The sequence below is a fragment of the Oryctolagus cuniculus genome, chromosome 4 (assembly GCF_051225735.1).
Source record: "Oryctolagus cuniculus isolate XC-2025 breed Fujian yellow rabbit chromosome 4, ASM5122573v1, whole genome shotgun sequence".
Lineage (NCBI taxonomy): Eukaryota > Metazoa > Chordata > Mammalia > Lagomorpha > Leporidae > Oryctolagus > Oryctolagus cuniculus.
In genome coordinates this window covers 98,418,771-98,438,775 of record NC_142870.1, presented here as the reverse complement: position 1 = coordinate 98,438,775, position 20,005 = coordinate 98,418,771, and the positions used below count along the sequence as shown (strand labels likewise).

Here is a 20,005-nt window from a genome sequence, read left to right as displayed (position 1 = left end):
GCTGGTACTGGCACAAAAAGAAACATGTAGACCAATGGAACAGAATAGAAAATCAAGAAATCAATCCATGCATATACAACCAGCTTATCTTTGACAAAGGAGCCGAAGTCAATTCCTGGAGCAAGGAATGGTGCTGGGGAAAGAGGATGTCCACATTCAGAAGTGTGAAACAAGACTCCTACCTTACATTTTATACAAAAAATCCACTCAAAATGTATTAAAGACCTAAATCTATGATCTGATACTATCAAATCACTAGAGAACATTGAGGAAACTGCAAGACATTGGCATAGGCAAAGACTTCTTGGAAAAGACCCCAGAAGCACAGGCAATCAAAGCCAAAATTGATAAATGGGGTTACATCAAGTTGAGAAACTTCTACACTGCAAAAGAAACACTCAGCAAAATGAGGAGGCATCCAATAGAATGGGAAAAAATATTTGCAAACTAAGCAACTGATAAAGGGTTAATATCTAGAATCTCTAAAGAGCTCATAATTCAACAACAATGCAAACAATCCAACTAAGAAATGGGCAAGGCTCTTTTTATTTTTTTTTTAAGATTTATTTATTTATTTGAAAGTAAGAGTTACACACAGAGAGAAGGAGAGGCAGAGAGAGAGAGAGAGAGAGAGAATGTCTTCCATCTGCTGGTTCATTCCTCAATTGGCTTTGATGGCTAGAGCTGTGCTGATCCAAAGCCAGGAGCTCCTTCTGGGTCCCCCATGAGGGTGCAGGGGCCTAAGGACTTGGGCCATCTTCCACTGCTTTTCCAGGCCGTAGCAGAGAGCTGGATCAGAAGTGGAACAGCCGGGACTCCAACAGGTGCCCATATGAGATGCCAGTGTCTCAGGTGATGGCTTTACCTCCTACGCCACAGCGCTGGCCTTGCAGTTGTTTTCTAATAAGTATTACTTAGTTTTACATTTGTATCTAAGAAGCACTTTGGCTGTATCCCATAAATTTTAATATATAGTTCATATAGTTTTTTTTCTGATGAGTAAATTTTAGTGGAGTTTCATACATTCTATTTTTGTTGTGAATTTATAGTATTGTGATTATATCTGATATTTCTTGTGAATGTCAACTTTGAGAGACATTTGAGAGTTTGTGACTTAAAATATACCCATTTTTGATAATATTTCAGAGTTGTTGATTTTTCTGCATACATGGTATTCATACCACATGTATTAATAAAATTAATTTGATACTAATGGTATTCTTTTTGTTTGCTTACCCTTTTCTGAAGAAGATAAAGTTTTTCTGTTACAATTTTGCTTTGATAAATACATATTTTTTTCTAACAGCTTTACTTTTGTATTTTCATGATAGGCTCTTTAGGCATGAGAGTTCATGCCTATAGTTACATTCTTGAAGGAATTACAGCTTATATCATTATAAATCCCTCCTTGTCCTATTTCGTCTTTTTGATTTGAGTTCTACTTTTCATGATGATAATAATGCTATATACTTTCATTTACTGTGACTTCCCTGATGTATTTGTCTGTGCCTAATTTTTAATCTTTGTTGTTTATTATAAGTAGTAGGAATTAAATCTGTAAGTTTAATTTACTCTTATTGATAACATTTGATTTGTTCTCATTGTTTTGTTCTGTTTTCATTTGATCAATGGTTATTATATATATATTTATTATACTGATTTTTGCTAGATAATTTTCTCTGCTCTTTTATCCCTTCTGGAGGCTTGAATTTTTTGTTTCTATTTTTTATTCTAAAATTTGAGATTGACATATCAAAACATATTTTTATATGTGAAAAATTGATGATTGTTTTTATCCTAACCTCATTCCTTCCCTTCTTCCTCCTCCAACTCCTCCTCCATTTTAATTTGAAAGGCAGAGTTACAGAGAGAGAGAAGGAGAGAAGTTCAGAGTGACAGAGAGAGAGCCAGGGAGATCTTCAATCTGCCAGTTCACTCCCCCAGGTGGCCGCAATGGTCAGGGCTGAGCCCGTCCAAAGAAATGGAGCAGCCAGAACATGAACAAGTGCCTATAATGGGATGCCAGCATTGCAGGTGGCAGCTTTAGCTGCTGTGCCGCAATACCAGCCCCACCTCCCTTTCTTTTAACTTTTGTAAAGAAAATGTGTTGTAATCATATAGATTTTGTTTCTAGAGTGTCATTTCTTTATTAGTGTTTAAAATACTTCATTTTTTAGAACAATTTCATAGCTATAGAGAAACTGAAAAGATGGTAATACTCATATAATTCCCATACTAGTTTTCCCTATTATTATATCTTATGTTGATATGGCACATTTGTTGTGATTAATGAACCAACATTGGTATAGTATTATTAAGCAAAGTCTATATTTTGTTCAGATTTCCATAGTTTTTATTATGTATACTTTCTCCCCATGATTTTATACTACATTATATTTGGTTATCATGTCTTGATTATGTCATATCATGATTATGACAGTTTCTCAGACTTTTTTTGTTTTTAATGAATGTATTTGATTCCTATGGCTGCTGTTACAAATTACAACAATCTTGTAGTTTAAAACAATAGAAATTGATTCTCTCACAGTAAGAGTGTGGGCTAAATGTCTGAAATCCTGCAGAGCCACATTTTTAGGGAGCTCTAGAGTGAATTATTCCTTTTCTCTTCCAGCTTCTGGTGCCTGTCTTGGCATTCTTGGGATTGTGGCTTCATGGTTCCCATCTCTGCTAACGTCTTCTCATTGCCTTTTTCTATGTGTGTCTTCATGTTAAATCTTCCTGTGCTTTTATTTTATAAGGACACTTGTTGGGGGCATTTGGAGCCCACTCATGTAATCCAGAGTGGTCTCATCTTAAGATCAAATACTCCTTCTCTAGAGAATTATTGTATTCTCTATAGAGAATATAATATTTATAGTAAACACAAATAATACCAATTTCAAATTCAGTGGGATAGTTGAAGCTATCCTGTTTGGGTAATGGCATTTAGAGCACAAAAATCAAATGTTATCATGAGCAGCTTTGAGGGACAGCTTTGCCAGGGAGTTTTAGGGGAATCTGTGTGACTGGTTGATGTCAAGTTGAGTGATTCATTAAGTAATCCATTTGAGAGTTCTTTCTTGATTGGTTTGTGGTTTATGCCTCATGTACTTCCTTGAGGCAACATGGACACAGGGGACTGCTGTCTGGCATCATGAAAGGCCTATGGGTCAAATATAATCACATATAATTTTTATTGCTATTTCTTTCCATGTTAAAAATTAGGGTAAGCCATGTTTGTCTCCCAATTATTTTACTTAACATACAGAGATGGGGCAATAATATATCAAGGACTGTGTGCATTGAATGAAACATAAGAGAGTGATTCAGTCTTGGGCAGGCTAAGGAATTGGGCAAAAATAAGTAAACAGACAAGTTGCAATGAAATGTTGTAAGTTATGTATAGATATAGATATGAGCAAAATAAAAACAGGATGAGATAAATCTGCCTGGGAAGATAATTTTAGAACTGGGTCTTATAGGTTGAGTGGGTACCTGAAAAATGAAGAAATTGTGGGGATATGTATATTTTCCATTTGCCCACCTAGTTACATTCTCTGTCCTTGTAGTCTGTATCACCCAAGATTATTTTTGGCTTCTAGGTGGATTTAGCCAATGAGATGGCATAACAGGAGATTGACCAGAGGGTAGGAGGAGAGAGAAGTTGGGCCTTTTTAGTTTCCCTTCCAACTTTACTGCTCCATTTAGTCAGTGTCTGATTTGTCTACATAAAGGGTGGCAAAGTGGAAGCTGATATGGTCATCACAATGTTTTGAGGAGATGGCCATTAGTCAGCTTTTCACCACTGTAACAAAATATCTATGACAGCCTAACTTTATAAAGGAAAATAATTTATTTTGGCTTATAGCTTTGGAAGTTCACAGTCCAAGGCTGGGCAGCCTTAATTTGTTCACCTCTGCTGATGGTATTCTTGCTGGGAGAATCCCAGAGACAAAAGGCATCATGCTGTAAGAGACAGAAAGCATGCTTGTCTATGTCTCTTGATAAAGGCAAGATTCAGTTGCCCTAATGACCTAATCCAATCTAATCACTTCTCAAGGGACCCATTTCTAAATACTGTAATTGGATTAAGTTTTCACTCTTTCAGTGCCATTAATATAGCTTTGAAGTTTAAACTACTTGAGTTGAGAGACCAACTATAAAACCATAGCATGGTAGGTGATAATGCCAAGAGGATCAGAAGACTAAAGACTGAAAACTATTACAGTACTTCACTTAAGAGATGAGAGGCATCTGCTTTAAGTCAGTGGACATAGGCTAGAGAAGAGATGGGACATTGGCAGTAAATGCTATGAGATTTAGTGATGTGTTGATTTGAGGAGTGAGAGGAGTTACATGTGATAAAACTTTACCCTTTGGTGATACTTAGGAGACTGATGACAGAAGTATGGTAAGATGGAGGTATGGAGGAAAGGGGAGAAGACAATGTGTTTGGAATAGTTTTGACCAAATTTTGATCTTTGATTTCAGGAAATTGGGTTATGCCTACTCACATATTTGCATCTATCAAGGAATTTAAAATTATTAAAATGAGTACTTTAAAAATCTGTGTAGCATGCTTAACTATTGTACACTACTGTACAAAGTTTATAAAGTGAGAGTCATTAGTAATGGAAGAGTTAATCTGTGCCTCATATAATTTATTGATAATAGGATGAATGAAGCTTTCAACCAATACTTTAAAAATACTAAGCCATTCATAAGTGAAAATATTTCTGTTAAATTACAGCATAGTGGAGGAGATTTAAAGCATTCATGAGTGAGTGCAAAAATAAAGACATTCTGTTACTTATATAAGTTTTTCTTTTTAAATTTGATACTATTCCTGGCAAAATTTATTTTTAAAAGGGTAACTTTATACATCCTTATTGAAGTCAGTTTCCAAGGCTAAAGTCTGAGAGATGATTTTCCTGTCATTTTGTCACCAAGGAGCCTGCACTTCCACTGCTGTGATTATTTCAAGGTGAAAGGTGAGGAGAAATGTTCCTTCCCGTTTATTCAGCTGGGATGTCAGTATTGGTAATCTCAGTCGCTATGGTATTTGAGCCTGTTGGCTCTGAAAGGATTTACTCTTTTGCACAAAGAAAGAGCAGAATGGCGGTGGCAAAGATAAAAAGAAATGAGATTTAGAAAAAGTGGATTTCTGTGTCCACAAAATAGCTTTTTATTCAGGGAAGCTTTAATGGGAATTAGCAGTATTGTTTCACATAAAGGGCTAGCTTAATGCAGTGGCATGAAAGGTAGATGTATTTATAGTTTAAAAATTTATACTTCTCTGTGATATTATTTGGTGAATTAAAAAATCAGGGATGGATATCAGGCTATTTGGCTATTTCTTGTGTTATTAAGATGCTTCTACTTTATATTTATTAACACATACATAGATTTGGTTTAACTATTATACCTTTTATGTGTCTGACTTGATGGGAGAAAGAAGGTCAACCCAAGCTCCAATAAACCAGGGGTACCTTCCTTTCTGTGACTTCATTGAAGGGCTAATCTCCTTATTGTTTGATTACAACTTCTAAAGATGATGGTGGAAGACAAGCTTTCTGTAGGGGAGGTTTCTTTCATAAGTGCTAGAAAAGTTACACTGAATGGGATACAGTGTGTGGGATACAATGTAAGCTCTCCAGGAGTTTACAGACCTAGAGAAATTGTAGAAATAACTATCTTATTTTTGTTTGAATTGCCTAAGGCCTTGGAGATGATATTTAAGTGGTCTGATCTAGCCCATTCACTCTAAAGAAGAGAATACTGATGCCTGGGGATGGGAAGCAACCTGTCCAAGATCTCAAGGCTGGTCCACAGCAAAACTGATAATTTACTTCAAGTGCAGTGCACTCTCTGGGGCATCACGGAACTTACTCTAAGCACAATAGGAAGCATTTAATCTAAGTACAAGAGGAAGAGTGAAGAAAATGGGGGAGGAAATGCATGTAGGGCACTCTTCTACCACGAGAGTCTTGGGCTTTTAAAAGTTAATACTGGGGACTGGCACTGTGTTGTAGAGGGTTAAACCACCATCTGCAGTGCTGGAATCCCATATGGGCACTGGTTCTTGTTCCAGCTGCTCCACTTCCAATTCAGCTCTTTGCTAATGTGCCTGGTATGGAAGCAGAAGATGGCCAATTCCTTGGGCCCCTGCCATCCATGAAACAGACCCAGAAGAAGCTCCTGGCTTCAGTATGGCCCAGCCCTGGCCGTTGCTGCCATTTGGGGAGTGAACCAGTGGATGGAATATTCTCTCTCTCTCTCTCCTTCTGTGCCTTTTAAATAAATAGATCTTTTTTTTAAAAGTCAATGTTCATATTTACTATTATGTAAATGCAGAACTTATAGTCTATTTCAGAGTTTAATGTCCCCAAATCAGATGAGTGGAGTCAAAAGAGAAAAGGGATGATGTACACGTGAGAAACTCAGGTTTATTTTGACTTTCACTGACTATAGGATTTAGGGTAGTCAGGGCTTCCCCAGTTCCTCAGCTAACTCTTGCTTTTTGCTATATTTGTGATAGAACATTCTTGATCACCCAATATCTTATTTTCCTTCTTTTGTGATAACAACTTGATTTCTGTTTGGAGAGTTACTCCTGCCCCCTGGTGAAACTCTTCCAAGGTGTCCAGCCTTTCTCTGGCCAAGGGGTGAACATGTCTCTCAAACTGACCTATCAGAGACTTTCTGTCAGACTTTATTTCCTAAAGGTGTTACAAAAAAGGGGAAATAATGCTTTTGTTTCTGGCTCATGTTGGTGGTGATTCCTTGAAGAGACATCCACTAACTCATCTTATTTAGAATCATACAGTTGCTTTGAATGTTTCCATTTCTACCCAAATGAGAAAAAATTTATTGTGCAGCCTTCCATTTCTTTGAATTGCTTTCTGGTAGTTCATATTTCTGCTTAATGTGGCTAGATTTGGTTTCTATTGCTTCCAAACTTGGTCGACAAGCTCATAGTGTTATCATGAAGCTAAAGTAAAATCAGCCTCAGATCAGAAGGCTATTGTTATTGTATTCATATATTGTACCTTTTGCTCTTTGGTGTATTTTAAGTTTCATAGTTAGAGATTATGACAGGCAGTCTGTCTTTATGTCTCAGCCAACTAGATACAGCTCATGCCTTCAGGGTTTGGAAATTTTTGGCCAGGAAGAAAGCACCCTCTCTCTTGTTAATTAATCTTCAATAGCAGACAGACTCTAAATTCTTTATGGAAAGGAGAAATATAAGAAAGACAATATATGCAAGGTCTTGAATACTTCCAAGAGTAACCAGCAAACCAGATTAGGCCAGAGAGGTGCCTTAAGGAGGGACTCTGCTTTCTCATGACAGAGTGTGTCAAATCAGGGGCATGAAGCCCTGATGGAGAATTTGAGAGTTACAGATTTTTGTTGTGTTTCCCAGGTGCTTCATGTTTGTGCTTCTCATGTCCAAAGGTGACTATTTCTGTATGGCTTCCCGATTTCCCTGTTGCTTCTTCTCTCAGAGAATGCATCATTACTGCCCAGAGTAACCCTTCCAAAATGGTACTGTGACCTGTGAGAGATACACTGTACAAACCTTGATCATCCTGAAGAAGAATCTTTTTATAAAAATACACACAAGAGATCAGTTTTCAAACTTTAATATGCATCAGAATCAGTTCAGAGGTTCGGTAAAATGTAGACTTTTGAATCTCATTCCTTAGACTTTGATTCTTTTGTTCTAGGATGCAGGAATCTGCATTTCTAACAAGGCTGCTAACTGGGACTCATGTTTTGAGAACCATTAGTCTAGGGTAACAATTTGAAAAATAAATTAACATGCTTATCACATTCATTTTGGGTACATGACTTTGAGGCAGGGGAGAGGATTACATTAGTATTGTAACTGCAGGGATGCAAAGAGAAAGAAATGAATAATAATCAGCTATTGCTGGAACAGAATTTTCAAGCATGGAGAAAGGTAACAGCTTTGAAAGTAAGACTAGATTGGCAGAGAACAGACTTTTTACTCCTTAGTCTCCTTTGAAATGAAGAGACAAGACTGGTGATCTAATTAGGAAGTTTTTATTTTGTTTTATTTTGATCAAAGAGATTTAGATGGAAGGTGTTGGTAAAACATGAGGGTAAAAAATAGGAAAAGCTGATCTTTTCTCTTTGGTGGACTGAGAATGTGAAAAGCAGCTATGACATATATGTCTTTCTCCTGGCTGAAGGCTTAGTGGGGAGGTCATAGACATAGGGATCCCTGCCCTACTGCCCTTTGCAGTCTTGAAAGAGATAATCTTGGCAGTTTGCACAGTCATATCAAAGTTATCTTGGTGGCTCAACAAGGGTAACTGAGAGAGGATTTGAGTTAGCTGACTTGAGTGTCATCCCATGTGGTGTGAGAAGAATCCAGGAGTTCCGTTGTACCCTCTGATGGTGGGCTTGTCTGAAGAGTCCTTCCATGTGGACTGGATACCTGGATCAGAGGGGACCTGGAGATCCTAAACTGCCCTAGGGAAGACCTCATGAAGAGTGGGGACCAGTTCAGCACCAGAGGTGACTGGTGCTCCCTGAAGCATTGTTCAGCCAAGAGAACACCTGTAGTCTTTAGCAACAACAAGTGCCCACAGAATGATCATAAGTTGGATGGACCATTCTTACCTGGTCAGCAGTCCAGGAAGTAACCAGACCAACTGCTCTTCATAGAAACCAACAAGAACTCAAAAAACAACTTCAATGTTCTCTGCCAATGTCATCAGGCCATAAGCACTTTCCCCTTGCACATACTTCTGTGTTTTCTTGAATAGGTGTGAGAGGACTCAGAACTTTGAATTATGGAGTTTTCCTTCGGTATCTTAAGCAAAGACTGAGTTAAATTATTGGCTTTAACTGAGGTTACCAGATGAGATTATTTTCTCCATCCCACCACCCTCAATACTACACAGCTACAGAGAAATAAAATAAAATAAAAAGGTTTTACTGTACAGCTGAGAGTGGACTTGTTATCCCGTGTACTGGGAAAGTCTAAGAGTATCAGGCATTGTTACACCTAGGGATTCAAAGAATGTCTTCAGGATTCTCTCTTTCATCTCTCAGGTCTATGTTATTCCAATTTGACTTTGCTTTTAGGCAGGAATTTAACAAGTAGTGGCAAAAAAAAAAAGTCACCAGCAGCTCATAGTGTTTGCTGATGTGCTAGCATCATGATTAGCTCTCTACAAGGACTCCCGCCCTGCTGGGTTGCCTGCCTTCCTGTATGGTGTGGGGAGTGGGCCTGTGAACTGACCTCACTTGCTGGGGAAGGAGCCTTTTCAGGAGGAAAAAAGAGTGGGCTGACAAATGTAACATATGTTGACAACAATGTAATTGCAGCTTGTAGGTCCTGCTGTGATCTTGATTCTCCCCAGTGCCTAGGAAGAAAACAAGATACATACAACTGTAAAGAAATGCCCTAGTTTCATTTGCATATGTGCTGCTGGAATTTGAATCTTCCAGAGGCTTGCTGAGGAAATTTGAGGAACTGGATTCCCCACACATGGGAGATTCTGTAACTCTGAGTGCAAAGGAAAGGTCTCCTGGGAAAGGATGTCATTAGTTTAATTTGAGTGTCTGCTGGGCCCTCTACTCTCTGCTTGGTTAATTAATTTATCCTTTAAGACTTTCCTCAGGCTGCACCTCCTCTAGGAAGGCCTCCCAGTGCTAGATTAAGTGCCTTTCAGTGACTCACATAATAGCCCTATAAATGTGATCCCATCATTAATTGCCTAAACTGGAACACATTTGAGATTGAAATTATTAGCTCTAATTTTAAAATTATGCTATGTGGCAAAGCAGGTAAAGCCACCACCTGTGACACTGGCGTCCCATATGGGCATTGGTTTGTGTACTGGATGGCTGCTCCACTTCTGATCCAGTTCCCTGTTAATGGCCTGGGAAAAAGCAGCAGAAGGTGGCCCAAGTGTTTGGGCCCCTGCCACCTACATGGGAGACCTGTCTGGCCTAGCACTGGCCATTTTGGCCATCTGGGGAGTGAACCAGTGGATGTAAGATCGATCTCTCTCTCTCTAACTCTTGAAATAAATGTATAAATCTTTAAAAAAATTATGCTAGGATAATAGATATAAACTGAAATTGTCTCAGGCATTGGGATGCGCCACTCTGGCAATCATTGACTTGTTTGTCTTCCCAATGAGTCAGTGAGCTACTTGATAATAATTATCTTTTATCCCAAATGCTCCGCACAGTGCTATTAAATGCTTAATGTTGAACAAAGAAGCTCTTCCTTATCCTCAAGGGCTGGCAATCTGACTTAGTCTCCCTAGATCTAGAGTGTTAATGCATGCTTCGGGTGCATTTGATCATTACCCTTTCTTGCTTATTCTTGGGGTTTAGCACATACATATTTTCTAAAGGATTTCCTTTTGTATCTCTCCAATGCAAGTGAGACTAATTGCATGATTCAACTTAGGGAGAGCTGAACACCAGCAAAGGGAAATCATCTTGCTGCTACTCATGTTTAGATCCAGTAACCAACTACTTACTTTCACTGTATTTGAAAATTTTATTCCATATATATATATCACGCTATAAACCACCCGTCTAAACATAGTAATAGCGTAATTTATTTTGCTTTTTTATGGCAGGTTTGTGTATAAATGCATTTCAAGATATAATCTTCTAAACTTGCAGATATTTATAATCATTTAGAAATGATAAAAAAGTTGTCAAATACTTGTAATTATATAAATTGTCACTCAAATTACAGGAAGCTTAGAAAAGCTTTATTGCTATTTAGTTTTGTTTGAATGCTCCTGAGTGTGCTATTGAGAGCTTTGATAAATCAAGAAGGCTGAAACATGAAAATGGTCATAGTGTTTAAGTTATGTTACACTTACATCCATTTAATTAACTATTTTCACAAACATGGTGTTCTTTTGTAAGAAACATTAAAAAAATCATTCATTTCTGTGTTTTCCTCCTCAAAAACCAAAAAAAATTATCCCCACATGCTTTTGTATTTCTCATTCTTTGGTTTTCTCCCAATGCATGTATATAATTATATGTTCATGTTGTCATGGTGATTCAGGGCTAGAATTGTGAGACTGTTGTAATCACTTGCCTGAGTCTGAAACCTGCTCTCTAACCTAGCTAAATCAGCAATATAATGGTAGATGGTCAGCATATTCTTTGCTGTGAATTAATCTGTTGTAAGATATTCTTGAAAATGTTTCTTTAACTACCAAAATTTATCCAATATATAGCATCAGTAGGTATTATAGAATTTGAAAATGTATTTCTTCATCTTCTTACATTTAAATTTCCTTGTGGTCTTAATTTTTTTAGTCATATTAAGTCAGATTGCATGTTTCTTTCAAACTGAACATTTTCTTCCCTCCTAAACATTTAGTTTCTTCTAAAGGGGGGTACATATAAAAGTGGTCTTCAAAAAGCTCTTGGAAAATGTGAATTATGAAAAACTATGCATGAATTTCAATTTTTCCTTATATCAAAATAAATTTGTTTTAATTCCACAATCCAAGAATTTTTTTGAAGTACCCTTGTATGTATTTTCCATTTTTTAAAGGATTTTATTTATTTGAGTGGCACAGTTACAGAGAGAGGGAGAGAATGAGAGAAAATCTTTCATCTGCTGGTTCACTCTCCAAATGTCAGCAATGGCCAATCTGAAGCCAGGACTCAGGAGCTTCTTCTGGGTCTCCCACAAGGGTGCAGGGGCCCAAGCACTTGGGCCTTCTACTGCTTTCCCAGTCCATAAGCAGTCCCCTAAACAATATTCACAGTACTGGTGCATATATTTTACATTTATAAGAGTAATACATGGCCCCTTTAGTATTAAAAATATATTAATGTATTAAAGTTTTCTCTACTTTCTTACTCCCCTAGACTTAGTACCACAGGATAAACACTATTAATTACTATGAATATTGTTTTAGCTACTTTGTTTTTACTATAAACTGTATCATACCTTACACAGTTTGTAGTCTGAATTTTTTCTCAATATTTCACTGATGTCTTTTAATGTCAGTGTATACTGATCTGCCTTATCCTTTTTTAACATCTGCACAGTATTATTTTATACAGATGCCGTCCCTAATCCCCTACTGCCTGACCTTTACATTGTTATCTGTTTTTCCAATGGCAACTTATAATTCCATAAATCAGTAGTGGGCACTTGTCTTTTTGGACATTTATGTGTGTTTCTGAGGGAAAAATTCTTAGTCATCTTTACCTCCAAGCTTGATCCTACCAATCTGCTGGAATGTGCTCGTAGAGGATTGAGTGGTCATCTCCCAATGCTTCCCCTGAACTTTCATTGGAATTAGGGCTCTGGAGATACAATTAAGTTAAAAATATCAAGCTGGGATCATCCTGGATTAGACTGAAACTTAAATCCAACACTGAGTTCTTATAAGAGAAAAAATAGGGAGATTTGACATGCAGAAATATATAGAGAGGAGGCCAGTGCTGCGGCTCAATAGGCTAATCCTCCACCTGTGGTGCCGGCACACCAGGTTCTAGTCCCGGTTGGGGCACCGGATTCTGTCCCGGTTGCCCCTCTTCCAGGCCAGCTGTCTGCTGTGGCCCGGGAGTGCAGAGGAGGATGGCCCAGGTCCTTGGACCTTGCACCCCCCGCATGGGAGACCAAGAGGAAACACCTGGCTCCCGGCTGCGGGTCAGCGTGGTGCGCCGGCCACAGCGGCCATTGGGGAGTGAACCAACAGCAAAAGGAAGACCTTTCTCTCTGTCTCTCTCTTTCACTGTCTACTCTGCCTGTCAAAAAAAAAAAAAAAAAATAGAGAGAAGGGCAGATGCAGAGATGGCTGTGATGTGCCTACAAGTCAGGGAATGCTGAGTATTGCAGGCAGTCTCCTGAAGTTAGGTAAGAGATATGTAATAGATTATCCCTGAGATTCTCCAGAAGGAACCAATCCTGATGACCCTGCACTCCTGGTTTCCAGAAATGTGAGAAAACATTTCTGCTATTTCAGGCTACCAAGTTTATGGTAACCTGGGAAACTAAAAGTGTCCCTATTATTTTCTTCAAATCCTTCAATGATTCCACTTGCTTTTGGAAAAAATGGCCACTCTTCCTTGCCAAATCTTAAAGCAATGTGTCTGCCTCTTTCTCCAGCCTGTTTTTGGCCCCCGCCCCCTGTACTGTCTACTCTAACTTCCCTAAGCTACTTGAGGAACCTTACCAATGAGAAGGTTATTCACATTTTTTCAAATCCTATCCCTTATAACCCACCCCCATCTAGCTGCAAGTCCTCCATGAATCCTACCCTCGAAGTAGTCTTTCTGTAAACTGAATTTGGATCTTTTTTGAAACACTTGTTCCTTTCTATTACCTGTGAAAAAGTATGTGTACCCAGCCTTCTCACTAGGTTGTGATGTCCTCCGGTATTTAGTCTGTGTCTTATTCATCTCTCTGTCCTCCATGGAGTCTGATTTAATGTTTGGAATACTAAATACTGAAGAATACATCATTGTTTTTGTTGAATATATGCCTAAGTGAATGATTATAGTCCATCCAAGTAGTATCAATATCTGTGAAACTATGTCTCATTAATAACCACAGTGGCATTTAAACTTCTTTCACATGTTGTAAAAATATTACTTAAAATTATAAACTATACTATAATTTATAAAACTACAAAAATATATAATTTGGTGAACAATTAAAAAGCAAGCATTCATGTAAATGGTAACTGACATCAAGAAATAGAAGACAATTCTAATTCTAGAAGCTCTGTGAGTTGGCTGCTAACAATACATCCTTTTTTATTTCAGAAGTAACTACTAACTTGACTTTTGGGAAAATTGTGTAATTTCATTTGAATTTTTTTAGTTATATCTATTTCTTAACTTTTCTTGTTATTGAACTTTGTATAAATGAATTTAATCTGTATTCTTTTATTACTTTTGCTCAATATTTATGAGATTTAACAGTGTGGATATATGCAGATGCTTAGTAGTCTATCATGTGACTACCATATTGTTGTTACCATATCATACTATATTATTTTTCTATTCTGTCAGTGAAAATCAGGGCTATTTATAGCTGAGGCCACAATGAATATGCTGGGCATATGCCCTAATGTACATATGCAAAATTTTCTTCAATCTTAAAGTAAAAATACTGATAATATAATCAACCTCAGTTTATAAAGGTAATCTTCATTCATTGTTTTACTAGTTTACAAGCCAATATGGTGAGTGGGAAGTGAAATTTGTGGTTTAAATTTTATATTTCTAATGAGATTGAGTACTTTTTGTTTCTTTCTTAAGATTTATTTATTTATTTGAAAGGTAGAATGAAAGAGAGAGGGGGAGAGGGAGGGAGGAGAGATAGCCAGTGAGTTAGCAAGATATCTTCTATCTGCTGGTTCATTTCCCAAATGAATGCAACAGCTACATCTTCCATGTTTTAGCAGGAAGTGCATTAGCAGAGGGTTGGAAGTAGAGCAGCTTAGACTCAAACCAGCACTCATATGGGATGCCAGTGTTGTAGGCAGTGGCTTAATCCATTGTGCTACATTGCTGGTCCTGAGATTGAATACTTTTTCATGTATTTATTGAAATTTTGGAAATTCTCTTTTGTAAATTGAGCAATTTTTCCCATTTTTCTTTTTCTGTCTAATTGATTTATAGGATTTATATGTGTATTGTATATGATTTGTTAGTCAAATGTGTTATTCTTTGATATTTTCTTTTTAAAAAAGTTTAAAACATCTTTAAATTATGTTTTTGATTTTCTCATTTTAGAGATTCAAAAAATTTTTTAAATAGGAGTTTATTTATTTTTTTATTTTTAATATTTTTTTTTACAGGCAGAGTGGACAGTGAGAGAGAGAGACAGAGAGAAAGGTCTTCCTTTTGCCGTTGGTTCACCCTCCAATGGCAGCTGCGGCCGGTGCACTGTGGCCGGCGTACCACGCTGATCCGATGGCAGGAGCCAGGTACTTCTCCTGGTCTCCCATGGGGTGCAGGGCCCAAGCACTTGGGCCATCCTCCACTGCACTCCCGGGCCACAGCAGAGAGCTGGCCTGGAAGAGGGGGCAACTGGGACAGAATCCAGCGCCCCGACCGGGACTAGAACCCGGTGTGCCGACGCCGCTAGGCGGAGGATTAGCCTAGTGAGCCGCGGCGCCGGCCAAGATTCAAAATTTAAACAAAACTTTTTAAAAAAAATCTAAGAAAAAACTCAAACTATAGTACTATAAAAATGGGAATTAAGAATTTAACAGGTCTTCTCCCCAAAAAGGATCAATACATCGGACCAAAATGTCCAAATTAATTAGAAAGTCATCAGAGGCATAACAAAAAACTGAGAATTTTATTCAAGAAAAACTACTGACCTTTATGTAAGAATAATCAGAGTTTTTGGCATTTTAGCCTAATCCTGCTCTCATTCCCACCCTTCTCCTCGAGTCCATTATCACCGAGTTCTATCAGAGTGAGAATTACTGAGAGAACCAATAGCTTTGTCTCTTGAGGAGGCTGACTTGATTTGTGCAATATGCACAGAAAGCTGGCAGTATTAGACATTGTCAAAAACAGTGACAATCTCAGTGAAAAATGAACAGATGAACCAATATTTAGGTAACCTGAAATTTTAATTCTAGATTGGGGAAGCAACATATTGTCAGAATATCCACAGATATTACGGAGATATTAAGAGAATGTGATAGCTATGGTAGGCACTGATAAAGTTTCCTGTATTCCTGATGGGGTGGATGTCTGTGAAAATTATACAGGTCTGAGCACATACTCAGGAGAAATTAGAGATGACCTTTATTATCCATATGTCTCCAGCTTAATGCAATGTGCTATGCATGAACAGAGGAGAAATGAGACAGTCCAGGAGAAAATAAGAGTTGGGAACAACTTGTAAACTGTGTGAACTTTAATGCATCCCCCTAGCTCATATACACATCGACTGGCAAACTGTGGAAACCTTACTGGCTCGTGGTGTTTGATTACAACTTCTGACCAATCACTGCCTGAACATTCAGTTGTGTTTACACAGGAAAACTTCCTTCTAGGAATCCAGGATTAAAAACAAAAATAAGATCTCTCTGTCTGTCTCCATAATGGCTGCCTACAAGCTGGTTCTGATCTGGCACTTCAAGTGTGCCTGGCACTAGGAGAACAGCTTCAGTGGCTGGTCTGACACCAACCAGAGCTCAGCAGACCACTAGGAGGCAAAGCACGAGTCAGATGCTAGGAGATGCTGGCTGTGAATTTGACATCTGCTTTACCTTGGTGTAGAAAAGAGCCATAGGACGCTTGGGCTGTGCTAGATGCCATTGACTGGATGTGGCTGCTGATTGTGAGGAATTTGTGTTTCAATGAGTGGTACTATGGGGGTCTGGCCTCAATAAAGCAGAAACTTATGCCAAGCATGGTAAGGCCCAGGTGAAAATCTGGAGGTGTTCCTACAATGTCCCTACCCCTCCCCTGGTGCCTGACCATCCCTTCTACAGCAATATCAGTAAGGATTGCAGATATGCACGATTTTATTGAAGATCAACTGCTCTCTTGTGAGACTCTGAAGGATACTAACAGCGACACCCCTACACTTTCAGAATGAATAAATCATACCCCAAATCAAGGAGGGCAAATGGCTATTCATTACAGCCCAGGGCAGTAGCCTTCAGGGCATTGTCAAGCATCTGGAGGTTCTCTCTGAAGAGGCCATCATGGATCTGAACCTGCCAACTGGTATTCCCATTGTCTATGCATTGGATGAAAATTTGAAACCCATAAAGCCCACAAAGTTCCAGGTGAATGCATAAAGCTATGGAAGCTGTGACTGCCTAGGGCAAGGCCAAGAAGTGAAGGTACATGGACATAATACTGTCTCCAGCACCAACCTCCCTTCCTGCTCATTTCTCTACACCTGTTCCCTGCACAGGAAACACCGACCACATCTGTAGGCATCTCAGGTTGTAGCTGTAGGAAAGGACTGGTGCTCCTGCTTTCCTTTCAGCCATTTTTGTTTCCTGCACCACTGCCTTCACAGACTCTAGTCAGGACAGCAGTCCTGGGGCACTCAGCCTAAGCCAAAGGAAGGCTTTGTCTCACCCAACAGAGTTGGCAGTCAAAATGCACGTGTCTGCTAGTGCTCTGGTTATTAAGGGTCTGCTGGAGTAGGGAGAGGGAGGAGCCATGCTGATAGCTGAACAATGAGGAGAGGTAGAAGAGCCTGCACTTCAGCAGTCATGTCACTACCCAGGGGTGAGGATAGTGGGCTCTACTCATTCCAATGGAAGATGAATGTAACCTGCATGGTTATTTAAAAAGCAACCACTACTTCTTCCCTGACCTTAAAGGAACAGGTTCCAGAAGGTTGGGGTCAAACCCAGATTAAGTTTATGTGATGTATTTGCTTTTACAAAATGTATGTGTGTGTGTGTGTGTGTGTGCTTAAAACTGATACTAAACAAAAGCCTTTCTGGGGTTCCTAGATGTGGTTCAGATACTTTCTCATGTGGCCACCAGAAAATATGCCATTCCTCACAACAATGTGGGGTTAACCTGGCCCATAGGGGTTGAGTGCCTCCTGCTGTGTATCTTAGGATTCCTCCTCTGCCTTATTTTGTGGCAGTGAAATGCCTCTTGATCATGTTCAAGTGCATCTTTTATTGTCATTCGGGATCATATTTTCCAGTTGCTTGGCCCTGCTATGCAGGCTTAGGAACTACTAAATCTCTCTTCCATGTTAGCATAATAAAGGAGTTATGTGTAATAAAAAAATTAAAATCAAGACAAAAACTGGGTAGAAACACTGGTGAGTCTTTATTATACAGGAGACAGAGTCATGCAGGTGAATCATAAAACCAAAAAACAAAGCTCAGGAACAACCATAATCACTGAAAAGAGGGCCAAGAATCCACAGTGCTGTAATATATTATCTGAATTTTTCAGTCAAAAATTATGAGCCATATAAAAATGGGAAAATGTGACTTAATCACAGGTTCCAAGCAGTCTATTGACACTGTCTTTGAGGGGGCCTTGATATTGAACTTAGCACATAAAGATGAAAAAGCAGTTATATCTCCGTGTATGGGAAATTAAAGGAAAGTATGACAACACTCATATTTTAAATGACTCATCAAATAGAGAATCTCAGTAAAGATATGGAAATGACAAAAATATTAAATGGGGATTCTGTTATTGAAAAGTAAAAGAACTGAAACGAAAAGATTTACTAGAGGGGAATAAATAGGAGATAAGAGCTGGCAGAAGAAAGATTCAGCAAACTTGAAGATAGATCAGTAGAAACCATGAAATATAAAGAACAAAGAAAAAAGAATGTAGAAAAATGAGCAGAGCCTCAGAGATCTGTGGGATCAGTTATATTAGCATATGTATAAAGGGAGCTCCAGGAAGCCAAGAGAAAGATTTAAGATGGGAGGAAAAATACTTGAAGAAATAATGCCCAGATTTTTCCCAAATTAGAAGAAAAATATTAATTTGTATATATGAGAAGTTTAATAACTCTAGTAGAATAAACACAATGATATCCACACATAGACACATCATAGTTAAGTTGTTGAAAGTAAAATATGAAGCAAACATCCTGGAATCAGTAAGAAAAAACTGTTCCTATACAAGGTAAACATAATATGATTAGTAATTATCTTCTCAGAAACCATTAAGGCCAGGAAATAGGCATGGAATATTTTATTTTATTTTATTTTTTTAACTTTTATTTAATAAATATAAATTTCCAAAGTACAGCTTATGGATTACAGTGGCTTCCCCCTGCCATAACTTCCCTCCCACCCACAACCCTCCCATCTCCCGCTCCCTCTCCCATTCCATTCACATCAAGATTCATTTTCAATTCTCTTTATATACAGAAGATCAGTTTAGCATATATTAAGTAAAGATTTCAACAGTTTGCACCCACACAGAAACACAAAGTGAAAAATACTGTTTGAGTACTAGTTACAGCATTAAATCTCAATGTACAGCACATTAAGGACAGAGATCCTACATGAGGAGTAAGTGCACAGTGACTCCTGTTGTTCACTGTACAAATTGACACTCTTGTTTATGGCCTCAGTAATCACCCTAGGCTCTTGTCATGAGTTGCCAAGGCTATGGAAGCCTTTTGAGCTCACCGACTCTGATCATATTTAGACAAGGTCGTAGTCAAAGTGGAAGTTCTCTCCTCCCTTCAGAGAAAGGTACCTCCTTCTTTGATGGCCCCGTTCTTTCTACTGGGATCTCACTCACAGAGATCTTTCATTTAGGTGTGGTTTTTTTTTTTTTTTGCCAGAGTGTCTTGGCTTTCCAAGGCATGGCATATTTTAAAGCACTGTGGGAAAATCTGTCAATTGATGATTCTATATTCAGCTAACCATTCCTTCAAAAATAAAATGAAATTTAAAAATCTCAGATAAAGATTAAGAGAATTTATTGTTGGTAGTATGCTTATTTCAAAAGGAAATCCAGGCTAAAAAGAAATGATGCTAACAAATAGTAACTTGAATCTAAATGAAGAATGAACACTGACGGGACAAACATATAGGTATGTATAAAAGATTCTACCATGTATCATCTATCTATTGTATATTTCTCTTAATTGAATTTAAAGATTGTTTAAAATAACAATAGTAATAGAGATGTATTATTGGGATTATAACATGTAAAGTTATATATGACAGTAATAGCACAAAGGAGGGAAGATCAAGTGGAACTATATTGAGACAATATTTCTGTATTTTACTAGGATCAATCAAGTTAAATTAATCAAAGCAAATTATGATAAAGTGAGATGAATATTGTGATTACCAGAACAATCAATAATAAAGCAACTAATAATGTGGTTTAAAAAGCAAGAAAGGGACGTCAGTGCCTTGCTTGGCATATCAGACACTCTGTCTTTACAGAGGTAAAAAGCTGAACAAATTGAAAAAATCAACAACTCTTCTTAGAAGATCAGTCATTGAAGTGGGGTCAGAGTGCAAACAGCTGCTCTCCC

At 38.1% G+C, this 20,005-nt stretch overlaps 1 long non-coding RNA gene and 1 pseudogene across 7 annotated transcripts in view; both read left to right on the top strand.

Annotated features, from left to right (window-relative positions):
• LOC149127058 (uncharacterized) overlaps window positions 1-20,005 on the top strand; it is a 692,486-nt gene that overhangs the window by 121,878 nt on the left and 550,603 nt on the right. The window lies entirely within an intron of this gene.
• On the top strand, window positions 16,104-16,851 carry LOC138849330 (phosphoglycerate mutase 1 pseudogene; annotated as a pseudogene).